Raw genomic sequence first — 14089 nt, 5'->3', positions numbered from 1 at the left:
ATCTGAAAAATCATTAAAGGCTCTTGATATGGAGTGGTCTCCAAGAAGAGGAGCTGTGGTCTCTGTGGTAAGTAGTCAGGACGTAGTAACTCGCTCTTATAGAAAGAGGGGGTTGGTTGTTGGTTGTTTTCCAAACGTGGTCCCACTCTTGCTGATGTTAGAATGAATTTGACAGCATCTGAAGCGAACTAGTAGATGGGCTGCACAATGTTAGCATTGCTCTGCGGCGAACCTGACATCACAGAAACCAAGTTTAAGTGTGGAACGATACACACAATGTATGCAGTAGATACAAAACAGATACAGAAGCAGTGGAGTTAGGTCTTGGGCTTTATCCCAAGGGAAATCTTGTGGTAGTGTTAGCGTTAGTGGCGCTGACCTGTGCAATGCGCACACCCCCAGATGCCCAGACACTCATGTCCCGTCTCCCAGTGCTGCAGCTGACTAAATACTCTTGCAACAGCAGTACAGAGGCCAGAAAGCAAAGAACAGCAGTGGTATCAGAAACATGAGGTTAGTGTAACTGGGTTCGGTCCCGCACTACATGTGCACTACTTAAGCATCAGGCAAGGCTTCCTAAACATGCAGGTCCAGGTAAGTTGTGCTTGGGGGCCATGGGGAGTCTTCCCCTTCTTGACACTCCAGCCCTGCTGTTACTGCTGCCGCTGTTGTTCCTAACGCTCTTCCTTTTGTGTGTAATGCAGTAAAAAGCCTACTTCTGTTAGCTGTTGCCATTCCCAGAATAGTAGTTGTGGATCTCAGAAGCTCAGCTGGAAGGTCACAGAGAGAGCTTGTAACAGGCTTTTATCAGGAACCTAATCAAAGGCCAGGCAGAAAAGCACTGTCTGGTACAGTGGTGTCAAGAAGCATCCCATCAGAAAACAGCATTTAATCTTTACACTTGAGAACTAGTCCCCTAATTTAGTACTCACCCTGTTTCCCCACCTATTAGCTTTTACAGTAGTTCTAAAACAGATTTATATATAAACTGCTTGTTGGAAAGGTGGTAACTGGCTTTCTTTTGTAGCCAGGGTCAACAAGACAGTAGCTTAACAAGGTTTTATTTCATGATGCAGTGAGTCTCAGGCACAGCTCTTAATTCTACATTCTATTTATATCAACAGGATTTACCTTATATTAATGGTTGCAAAAATTAAATAGTAATGTGCTGAGAACATGGAAAACAAAATATGGTTTCTGGCTTGCCAGATCTTCATCACTGAGCATATTTTTCCTTAGTGGTTGCCTTGCTGTTGTAAACAAAGTTAAGGGCTGGGCTGTTTTATTAGTAACAATTCTGTATTGATGCATAAGAAAATTAATTGCTGGCCTTCCTTTTCAAAGAGGAAGTTGCTGTTTTGCTGTAATATGACGTACAAAGCCATAAAAAAGAAACAATCAAAGTTTGATTAGGAAAAACAAATACATTTATTGATACTACAAAAAAAAAGTAGTTCTGTGACATCAGAAAGTGCAGTTCTTATGTGGTTGTTTAGTTAGCGATAGAATTAGGAGCAACACCGTGACTTCCTTATTTGTGGATAAATTTACTGAACGGTGCAAACATCATGTGGAATTAAGTCTGGAAGTTTTATTGCTCTCTACTAAAAATGTATAGAGTTGGGTAACTGAAATTAATACTATCAGGCATACATGAAATGAAGGAATCAAGCTTGAAACCTTCTTCAAGCAGAATTCCCATCAAAATCCAGTTTGGAAATAGGTGTCAGCAAGCACTTAACAAGTTTTAGCAATATCTGTTACCATGAAGAAGCAGTTTCTAAATGCTGTGCACTCTGTGATGCATAGATTCATGGTTTTTTCTTTCATTAAAATGCTGGTCAAGTGCTGGCACTGCTGATGATTTAACTTAAACCTGAACTGGTGACAAAGCCTGTGGAATTCTTGAGAATTCCAGTGATCTGAAATTGAGATGAATGCACAACCAGAGTGTTCAAACATAACCTATGTGATAACAGTTGCTGGAACTCCAGTGAGGAAAATGGATTCCTATTGCCTTTTCCATAAATACTATGGCACTGTGCTGTGGTTTGGTTTTGGCAGGAGATGACGTGGAGATTAAATATCACTCTGAAAGCTGCCTGAAGTTGCAGGCATCAAATTGTTATGACTGGTTCTTTTTATACTCTTCCAAATACTAGAAAAATTGTCAGATGCATTTATATTAAAACAAACATGGTTTGGAGAAATAGTAGAAAATAGATGTGAATCCCTCTCTAACTGAAGTGAACTGCAAGATTTCCTTTTATTTCAACACTGTGGTCACAAACCTGTAAAGATAATATGCATTCATTTGAGAATGGGCCACCCTAATAAAATGAAATATTTAGCAATTATTACACAACATATTATCCAATATCTCCTTGGAGATTTGCTCTGTGAAAATATATAGACTGTTTCTCTCTGAAGTAGTAAATCTTACACTTGTCTATTCACCTCTTTTTTTTTCACCTTTTCTCCCTTCCTCTTTAGAGACAATAAAAATTTCAACTCACATAACCGTGGTTCCCTTGAGAATGGTTCTAAAATGCTTTTGGAATTATTCTCCACTCAAATGACCCTAGTCTAGGTCAGCATAAATTTGGCCTATATTTTTCATTTGTTTTCTTTTTCAGTTTTTATATAATATTTGAAAATGGGAAAAAAATCGTCTGCTCTACTTAAGTAGTAGACAGATGAGGTTTGATTATTGAATACCATGAGTGATGTCATTTCCCTCCGTGGACAATAGTATTTGTTTGTGCTGGCTGATACTCACAGTCTACAGATAACTCACTTGAACAGCGCATGGTAATGTACATTATGACTAATTCAGCTCGTAAGCAGTTTTATTGTGGTCTCTCCGGTATAGGAGGCTTTGGCTTTTTTTCAGCTTTAAGTCATACACAATTTTTAGATTATATAGTCATACAAAGAGAAGATCAGTTGAAGGAAAAGGAAAAAGTTTTTTTCTGAATTTCCTAGTCTTTCAGCATTAGCACCTTCAGTTTGCATTATGATGACCCCAGAAAAGCCATTCAGTTTCTCACTTTTCCCCCCTCAGTGAGGCACTCAGAAGATTACATATCTTATGAAACAGGCACTGTCTAGATCAAAAATCTCCTGTTTTTTTTAAGTTTTAGGACATTTCTCCATTATCTTGGAGCCAATTTTTTTTCTTCTCATCTGGTGCAAATAGCAAAGGGCAGAGAAGATAAGTGAAATCAATATTGTTCTCTGTTACAGGATTGCAGGTTGCACAGTGCTATACAGTGGATCAAACAAAATTCTGAAAGAAGGTCTGCAGCTGTCCTCCAGATCTCAGACACCTTGATGGGAAGGTTTGCCTACAAGTTGTATGGCCCTTACCCGATGGTCCTTACTATTTAAAAATGCTAATTGAATGCTGGTATGTGTAAACCAATGCAAAACAAGCTAAGCACAAGATGCGAACTATAAATGGAAATTTTCTGAAGGAAAGGATGTAGGCTATGAGAAAATGTTACTGTCAGAGTGTGGGTGGCCCTTGTGCTGTTTCAGCACGGCGGCTCGCCTTGCCAGCAACGACAGGGAGATGGAGGGCATGTTCCTGGTCTCTTCTACCTTGGCTGAGGGTGACTACAGCAAGCAGTTCCCTTCAGTGAAAGACACACAGGGTGTAATTCTTGGTCTGACAGCTATATAGTACTTCAGTGAATCAGAGCTTCTTCCCAGAGTGACTCTGTCCAGTAATAGTCTGCTCTGGTTGGAAGATTATCATATCATCAAGGTCTTTAGGAGTACATATAGGTCAGAACAAACTGGGGGAGACAAAGATGATGGTGGAATTATGATGCTGAAGTACAGAACTGCGCAGTGGAACTGTATTTTTATTCTATGTAGACCAATATCACGGTTAACCTGTGTAAATATTGCAGTATTTACTCATGTGGCAAAAGACTTTTATAATGATAAGTAAATATATAGTATGATAGATTTAGCACACAGGAAAATTCCTGGTGAGCTCTGTAAGAATATGAAGGTTAAGCGATATCAGTGTACATACAAGTAGCAGAAAGGGGGGGTTAATATTTTTTTAAAGTTAAAATGTGCATGCAGACATTCTGTTCAAATTAGCATGACAGTATGCACATTATCATTTATTTGAAATTACTCTTTTCAAGAATGCTGACATATTCACGTTCCTTGCTCTATAGCTCGACAGCTAAGAAAATAGCCACTTTTCTTCCAGTGTATTTCACAGAACCAGGCCTTCAAAACCATCATACACCCAACTGTTAGAAGAAATATGTTGTATCTTCTGTATCGTGTACTGTCTGTTTCAGTAGTGCTGCTTCTGTGAATGGTATGCAGAGACATTTCAGCTTCTGTTGAAATGTAATTAACAGGTGGATTATAGGGGAATTTCCTGGAAGTTCTACAAGGCTTATAAATAATATTTCCTGATTTTTTCAGATAACAAAACTGAAACCTAAATTGCAAATGATTCACTCAAAGCTGCAGACCAAGTCAGTGCCCAAAGTAAAATTAAAATATATGATTTCTTGATCTCCTGGCTACTACTGCAAACACTAAACAGTGAAGTGTGTAAACTGTCTTGAGCATATATGTGCATTGTATAATACATGTTGCACTAGTCTGTTGTTTCTGCATCTGTATTTTTGCAGATGCATAGACACCACATAGGATATGGTGGGGAAAGTGATTTTGAGTGTCAAATTACTAAAGTGTTTTTGAGCCTATACTTCTTTGTATGTTCTCAGACAAGAAGGGAAACAAGGTTCTCCGAATAACAGTGGTGATGCAGAGCAGACACTTGGGAAGCTGGAGATAAAGTTGTGCAAGGAGAAGGAAGATGCTTTTGGTTCCCTCCCAAATTTTCTGCTTATATCTTTCTGTATCGCATTTGCTTTTTCATTCCTGCTTCCCCCTTTGTATGTGTGGCAGCAGGAGGAAATTTGCTAGGTCCCCAGTGTAAGATTCTCCACTGGTAGTCAGTCAGTGCTGCTGACTTCCATGGAGCTGCAGTGGCTTCCCAGAGCTGGTGGTCTTGTGGTTGGTCATCAAAGTTCTTGAGCCCAGCACTTTGAGGACTGCAAGCTGACATCTTCTGTCATCCTGGCAGATTGCTAGAGATTTTACATAAGGATGTGCATTTAGGTCACATCAGCATAACTGAAAACAGTAGCTAGATCTGGGGTTTTGCTTTGGCCACTCCTCACAAAGACAAGCTGTGGGACGTGAACTAAAGTCAGTAACAGGAACCCGACAGAGACTTGCATTATGTACCGAGAAGCCTCAAGTGACAAGTTCTTATGACTTTACCCTGTAGAATTGTAACATATTACTTCCTTCCATGACTCATACACAGTTGCACATAGTTAGGAACCTTGTAACCCGGTTTCGCTTTGTAAATCATTAGACTTAATACCTTTCAGCCTCATCTTGCTGAAATACTAAAATGAAAAACCACACCCTCACAGTCCCTGCTGACCCTCATTCCGGCCTGGACTAATTCCTCCCAGCAGTAGTTACTAGCACTAGTCCTCTCAACTGCAAAAGAAAAAGCTTTATGACAGAGCGCTGATAGGATTATGACTGCAGGACAATCCTTCTTCCTTTATTTTGAAGTTACGTTTACAGGGAATAACACATAGTGAATTAAGCCATCGGAGATCTACAAATACAGAGCAGAAAAAGCTGGGTAACATACAGCAGCATAACACTCTGGTCTGTAAGGGATCTATCTGGACAGTATGCTAATTCAAATAACAACAAAAAGTTTCAATGATTAAAGCAATCGGAATCTGATACCACATCTGGGTGGGTGCAGGGGGCAGAGATGAGCATCGTACCATTTTTCCCAGACAGCACAGAACCTGAATTACAAGCTCACATCACAGCTCTGATAATAAGTAAACTTGAAAGCACTTGTCCTCAGTCCCCTCCATGCTGTGTTGTAAAGAAAAAGTGACAAAATATCTTGGAAGGCATGGCAGTGAAAGATGTGTTAGAGTTTTATGAGCTTATTTTCACAGGTTCTAAAACAAGAAGAAAAGAGTAATTCAGCAATGTTTTTCTTCATAAATTTTATGAGTATTAGCAGAGTTTTTTAAAAATTCACAATAGTGCGTTGCATAGGTGTTTAGAAGAAAACAACAGAGGCAAAGAAATTTGATGTCAAGAGTGCTTCCAAATTCACTAAATATAATGCAAGGCAAACCTTGTTCTTAACTGTGCTGGTATCTGTCTGGAACAACTGCACTATCAAGTGGAAGGAATACAGAAATTGTGTACAGTCTGACTGTGTAAAAACTGGCTTGTGGTAGCACAAAGGACCTGAGACTTACCCAGTGGGCACCCATGAAAATTGGATTTGCATAACAACTGTTTCAATTTCCTAAGTTTACATTTTCCACCACATCTTTTTAACCATAGGTGAACTACCCACCAAAAAATTTATTACCCACCCCAAAAAAGGCCCAAGAAAGTAAATGTAATAAAAATATCATGTCTGTATGTTCTCATTTTATTCTCCTTAGTGGCTTCCTGAAGCGTAAAAGGACTACCAAAACCCACACTTCTATATACAGAGAAAATCACTTCTGTGTAAATAAGATCCTTGCCTTGAATTTGTAGAGGTATTGTGGAATCTGAATTTCAGTCACTAAAAAGGCGTGATAGTCTAAGCTAAAGAAAACAGTCCTTACTCAAGGAAAGCCACCCTTGAAACAAGGTATTACCTTTGTCCTTGAAGGATTCCTGTTGCAATAAGCCACAATATGAATTATTATCACTGGAAGAAATGTGCAGAGCTGCCACTCAGAAATACTGAGGCTGGAGCAGTGACCCTTATGAAATTCAACAAGAACAAATGCAAAATCCTGTATCACGGCTGTGTTGGCTACATGGTATGTTCCTGCGAGGGTCAAGAACTGCAAAAATCTGTCATAGCAATATCACTGCAGGCCTTGACACTCGGCTGGACTCACAGTTCTTTGGGAGGATGGAGTGAGGGAACAGAGAGGTAGACCTGTGAGAGGAACAATATGGTGAAAGAGTGCACATCATGGGCTTTTTTCTCCAGCTGCTGAAGTCCTCTTTAGTCATAACAGACACTGTTAAAAAAAAACTGAAAAGTGAAGAAGATTTAATGCCTAGTCTTTCAGTGCCCTAGTCTGCTGAAACATGGTGAATGGTAATAAGAAGTGGTTTTGGCATTCTTGTGCAGTAGGTTACAAATGGCACCAGGAATAAGGAAACGTGTTCTAATCCTTGTATGGACACTAATGCATTCAACGATATCAAGCGAATTTCTTAATCTCATTACATCACTGTTACTCCATTTTTGAAATAAGGCTGATGAATAGCCAGCATTGTTAGTCACCTTGAGATCTGCAGTTATAAAATAACAACAGCATAGGCAGATTCAGAATGACAAATGATCCACATGTAGTTTCGTGATCCTGGCCTATGGCAAAAGCTGTATGTTGCCATGATAGTTTATTCAATAGCCTGTAGCAGTTGCTAAGTAAGCACTGTAGATTATGAAATAACTAATACTCAGAATTAAAAACTGTGGAAAGATTTATCAAGTTCACCACAAGGCTTCTCTAAAGACTGCCTCAATTTCTTGTTTGGAGAGCACTTTAAATTCATCACCATCATCGTTATTTTTATGTTGCTAATTCTCAGAGCCTTACTCAATTTTTATGCATTGAAAAGAATAATTGTGTTATCCAAGTAGGTCTTCAGAAATTGACTTCTTGATTTGTTTGTTACTCAATACGTATGGTCATTTTGTGGGTGTTAGGGTCTGGCTATAAATACAAAAAACTGATTATCAGGTATTCGTCACTGACTTATCCAAGTACTATCTAGCTCGGCTTTTTATTACTTCTTACAAAATATGATTCCATAAAAGCTTTTTCTCATGACATGAGAATGTTCATGAATATAGCTTATTTGTGGGAGCAAGATTTATAGGGCTGGGCTCAAAGGTAGCAAGTATATTGAGGTTCTCTAGCTTTTGAAAAAAAAAAGAAGTAGCAAACTATCTCTGAGCATGGAAAATAGGTCCTGAACATATAACCAGTGCTAGTCTCTATGAAGACAATCCTTCTGCAATGAAACATGGTCCAAAGGGGTGTCAGAGGCATGTGTGCCATTCACCAACTCTCACATGTGGTGTGCTTAAGGAGAGTCCAGTGTTTTTGTATTAAATTGGGGAATGGATGCATCCCTGTTTCTAGAATCAAGACCACCCAGGCCTTTAAGACATCGTCCAGTGACTTTGCATTTCAGTAAATCCTGCCAGCGCCAGTGTTACAGCCCCTCTTGTCTGTTGCCTACTCTTGCCTCTGACAAACCCATGCATATGATGGCCTTACAGTGAGCTTCCAGGAGAAAAATGTCTCCATTATCTATTACAGCGTGGCTGTCCATACAGGTACACCCAGTAGAGTCCACTGCTGGGGACAAGCTCTGTGCCAACCTCAGCTTGCCAGTCTGCTGCCCGCCAGAGCTGGATATGCCCTGGCCAGGCCCAGAGCTAGGTGCAGAGCTGTTTCCACTCTAGACAGATAACGTTGCAGCAAGCTTGCTTACAGCGCAAAGGTGTGCAAGATGGAGTCTGATCTTTTGGGTATTGCCAAAGTGAATAAAATGTAAAGGTATACTTTACCCATACCAATTTTGAGCAATTCTCATCCTTAATGTAAATCTCTGTATGATATGTTTGTTTCCTTAACCCAGGACATGCCTTTATAACCAGAACTTTGCTTTGCACACATATGTGTGCCTTTAAAATTGTCTAGTCCTGTCTAAGACACATATAAACCCCATCAGAATTATATTAATTTTGGGGACATGTACTTATACTTTGGACCAGACAAAATTTATAAGCCTTAGGGGTATATAGTGTAGCTTTCATCCAAAGCTTAATTTTGTTTTCCATTCCATTGATGAATTTATTGTACTGATTTTAGTGTCATAGGGCATGTTAGCTGGATGGCTAAAATTTCTTCAGAAAGAAGATTGTGTATTTTTAAGGATAACAGTAATATTCAGAGTGACATCAGTAAGGGTTATAAAAATAATCAAAAGAGTTTAGTTAAGGAATTAATACATTACCACACAGAATAACAAACGAGGAGTGGGAAAACATGATTCCTCTATGGTGGTTTTGCATAGCTGCCTCCCACTATTCTGCTTTCCTCTCCCTCGCTGATCATCAGGGCTGGACACTAGATCGTATGCGTTCCTTTAAAGTGGTAGACCCCTTTTGCCCACCAGGTGGGCAAAGACCAAGCAAATGTGGTCACTAAGATCTTGCAGTCCCTCATAAATACAGTATGGCTTTACTAAGGGGCATGAATGATTATGGTAAAAATATAGTAAAGGCCAGGCATTTAAGGTTTTTTTGAAGTTATATACTGTGAGCTCAGCTGTTTCACGCTGTGGGAAAACCAGCATGCTTGTTCGCCGCCACATTCTTACCTTGAGATTGCTTGTCTGTGTTTGTTCTTCCAAGCAATGCAGACAAGCCCTCAGTCCCATCCACCCGGAGCAGGAACAATGTGTCGTCATGTCTTGCGGTGACTTTGTAATGTGGAGAAACTGGCAATGGGGATGAGATCACACTTGTTCTGTTTTCTGACCTGAAGGAATGTAAACCCACTGACCTCATATATATTCAGATGTTGGTAGATGCTCTTATTCACACCACTTTGTAATTGAACGTTAGTTATACTTAGCCCTTACACTGCATCATGAAGTGCAGAAATTAACAGCAAGTGGTCTTATGAGATGCCATCATTGCGCCAAGAATAAAAGCACGCTCCTCAGGTAGGTTGACCCTGTCATGAGAGGTGGCCCAAGGGTGGACCAAAGTCCCATATTCCCTGGGGAGGCCCATGAGAAGTGACCAAGAACAGGAAACCTGGCTACCGTGTTAGTTACTGCAGAGGACACGTCAGAGGAAAAAGTATGATGGGCAACGGAGTCTCTAGGGACTATCACCTGAATCCAGGTGAGCTGTGGGAAAACCCTCTTGAATGCCCAAGGCGCCATTTACCTGCCTCCATAGCTGCCTCTGCGCAGCCGTGGCAGCCCCCGTGGAAGATGCCGTATAAATTCCCTTTGGAACACGTTCGTTCCTGGTGTGACTTCCACATGGAAGTCTGGCAGTCAACAATCTCACAAGTGTGGAAACTGCATGTGCTGTCTTACCTGAAACCAGCCTCTCCACACTCTACTGCAGCTTGGGTTGGCCTCAGGGGCAAATCTGTGGCATCCCAGTTGAACAGAAGTTGCTCCTGAAGAAGACTTAGCCCTTTGTGCTGTTCGGGCAGGGAATCTGTTTCTGAAAAGGATCCCTCTCTTGAGCAATACATGGAAGGAACAAGTTCTCCATGCAAAGTAATTGCTATTGCATTCTAGGGCAGTGAGAAGCTGGTATTAACCTCTAATCATATACCCTCATTTTCTCCTATGAAACTGGGTGCTCAGGCAGCGTAAGCTGGACTTGAAAGCTAGAATTTACTTGACTTTTGCTTGTCTAACTCCAGTTGTCTACAGCACAGGTAGTTGAGAGCAGGGTGCTGAGGGTCCTTGTGTGCTCAAAGGATACCTTCAGCAGCATTTAGGGTAAGGGAATTTAGGTGCAGACTTCTTGGTGGCAATCACTTATGCTATATAAGACGATTGAGATCCATGACTAATCCTATTAATTAATATAATTATATTAATTCTAATGTGCAGCGAGAGCTTCCACCAAAAACATGTCAGAGAGTGCTCCCTGCTACTGGTGCACAGAAGATGCTCCAGGACAGGATAAAGCAGGGGATGCACATGGGGAAGTCAGTTTTGTTGCACCACCTTCTGCACGGGTGTACAGTGGTGAAGTGCCACTCGGCCAAGCTGACCTTGCAGAAGGGTCGTGTGCCCCCAGGCAGTGGGGCAGGGGCCTGCTGTCACACTCCCAGCTGGGGCTGAGCTTGGGTGGATCAGTCATATAGCTTGATGATGGTGTGACCCCCCCAAATATTTTTTTACAGTTGAAACAATATCTTATTCTGGATTTTCTAAAAATCAGTTTCCTTCTTCCGGTGAGCTCTACAAGCAAATAAATGGACAAAATTATAATATGCACACACTGTGCTTAAATATAAATTACTAGTATTACTTCAGCTACAATAAATAAAATCTTTTACAGAAGAATAAAATTTATAAAATTACTATGGTCTAGCTACAGGGAAGGAAAAGCTGTTTCTGATCCAGTGACAAGAGATTTTATTTTTCCATAAAAATCCACTTACTAACCCAGTTTGATCCCTACTGACTAGAGAAGTCTGGGGAGCAGAGAGGAGCAGAGGCAATTAAATGTTTAAGGAAAAGCTCTGATGATGATAATCTAGACAGTAAGCAGCACAATAAAAGACCTGTCCATTATGACTACAGGTTATAATGTCATCCCAAACCAATCGCTCAACCCAAACAACTTTATTTTCAAATGCCTTTGAAGGAAAAGCCAGCACATACTGAAAATAAAATGAAAAAATATTATAAGGTCCATCTATTTGCATGCTGTGGAGTCACGAAAGATACTTCTGTATCTTTACAGGATGTGTTTGCGCTATGCTTTAAATTATCTAGCTTTACTTGGATTTCAGAAGTTGTAACGAGATGGCTCGTGGTGCAAACATATATTAGGCTGTGGTAGTAAGAAAAAACAACTCTTGCGTTTGACATTTTCAGTGCTTTTTAGCAATGCTGAATATCCAGAGAAACCGACATTACTTTGAAAGCTACTGTGGAAAATCATCAATGATAATATGACCAGAGATTATTATAAACATGTAAAATTAGCAAAACTGGCATTTTCTAAATATGCCTCTGAGGTCCAACCATTTGCTCTGCATTAGATGCATTTCAAAGGATTCATAGATGTGCTACAAATAGTAATTTGTATATATAGCAAAATTAAAAAATAAGCCATAGTTATATGCAAAAATAATGCTTCTCCTTTAAGAATGAATAACTGAGAGCTGCTTATACCATGAATCGTGTGTCCATCCAAGCGGAGTTACTGACTCCGGTGAGGATAGCTGTGGGAGCAGAGGGATGTGAAATCAGGTCCAAATTTTGTTTGCTTATTCTAGCATAGATCCTCCTTAGAAAAGCAAGAAAAGGGCTCTTTATTCTTGCAAAACTTGTGGCATTATCCTCTGTAACCTTCATGAGGGTGGGGAGTTAATACCAGAACCTTTGCACGGCTGCTCCCAGCCAGAGGAGTCAGCGCGAACCCAGGCACTCCTTAACGCAGCACTGAGTTACACTGACCCCCAAAAATGAAAAGGTTTATTACTGCAGGAATAAATCCTCTTTCTTAGAAAGACAGGCATAGAATTTAAGGGGGAAATTAAAAGGTTTGGTCATATTCCCACTGAAGCTCCTTAAAATGCATAAGACTGAATTATCTAGTGAGTATGACAAAAGTCTGCCAAAACCTGGCAGTTCTAATTAATAGCCCCTATTCAGCTGTCAGAATGCAGTGGGCCTACTGACAAGGCAGAGAGATGACAGATCAGCCTCTACCAACATCCTGTGTAGATGCCTTTAAGGTAGTAAAATATATGTTTAAAAACATATACTTAGTCATCTGCACAAATCTTGAAGTCTTTCACAGATGCACAGATGCACAGAGATTTGTATCTCAATTACAGATTTCCTTGAACGAGACATCCAGTTTAACTCCCTAAAACAAGTCAAACCTGACACAAAAATGATAAATTCTTGAACAAAAAGGTATCATCATGACCATCTGTGAATAGAAAGAAGGGAGGCGCTTTTTTTTCTAATTAGCCAGATGAATAATAGATTTCAGAATTGCTGAAATGACTGCTTAACATGGATTTTGGTGCTGTCATCGTGTTTTGCAGTGAGAGAGATTTACACAGGAGAAAAATGTGGAAACCCAGCCTAAAATCTCACGTTGCAGAGGTGATGTCTTCAGCCTCATACTGTGCCAGAACTGGCCGTCTGCTAGGGAAGTCACTGAAATGCTTGCAGCCGCCAGCGAAGGCACATCAGCCCTCCTCACTAACTGCAGGCATGGCAACAGGGATTCTTACGTGATCTTTTCTGACGGTGAGTGCTCAGCTGCTCAGCAGAGCTCCCTTTTATAAGAAATCACACCGTTTCTTGTGAAACACATGCAGTGTCATGTACAGGATAACAGTTACGTCTGACCAGATGAAACCTCGTGGCGTTAGCATTATCTCAAAGTTAGCAGTTGAATTACTGTGGGTTCCAGCTACACGGTGGAGCGATGCACAATGGAGCTGCGCCCGAGAGCAGCATCAGGTCATGGGGGAGCTCCAAGCTGTCAGCAGCCCTCAGGGCATCCTTACCGCAACTGCCTTCTTGCTTTGGAGGAGGTTCTCATTTGGAGAAGGTCCCCTCAATGTTGGAGCTCCTAAAAGAGCTTTTGTTTGTGGGAGAAGGCAGGTCTGTGAAAATCCCCAGGCCAGCCTGGGTACCCCCTTTTTCAGGAAGAAGCCATAGAGCCTTTGGGAAACAGCCCATGCCCGTCTTCTGCAGACTGTGGAGGAAAGTTTATCTGCGTCTCCTGACTGGGTACTGAAGTGTACTAACCATGTTTGTGGGTAAACACAGCAGAGGGTATACTTCTAGCTTAAAGGAGGTAAGGTCAGCACGGCAGGCTGAGAGAGCGGAGCTAAGCTTCAGCTCACAGCTGAAAAGGTCTCGTCTCCACTGCTCACACACAAGGACAGTGACCATGCATGACCTGCACCACAGCTGAGTATTTAGCCAGTGGTAAGCACACTCTTGGCAGCAAAGAGAAAGCAAGAAAGTTAAAAGTGACAGAAATAGGCCTTCAGGAACCTTCAGTCTCCATATCATCCCTGCCAGTTAATTCAGATTCCCTCAGCTGATCAATTTTCTTTCATCTGCATAGCTGTGTTGAGATCCACAGGGTAACACAGGGTCTCCTGGCACACACACCTGCCCGGCACGAATGCCTCTTATGCAGCTGCCGGGAGATTTTGGAGGCTGTGAGCCTATG

Source organism: Phalacrocorax carbo, chromosome 7 (genome assembly GCF_963921805.1).
Source record: "Phalacrocorax carbo chromosome 7, bPhaCar2.1, whole genome shotgun sequence".
NCBI lineage: Eukaryota > Metazoa > Chordata > Aves > Suliformes > Phalacrocoracidae > Phalacrocorax > Phalacrocorax carbo.
This window is presented reverse-complemented; position numbering follows the sequence as displayed.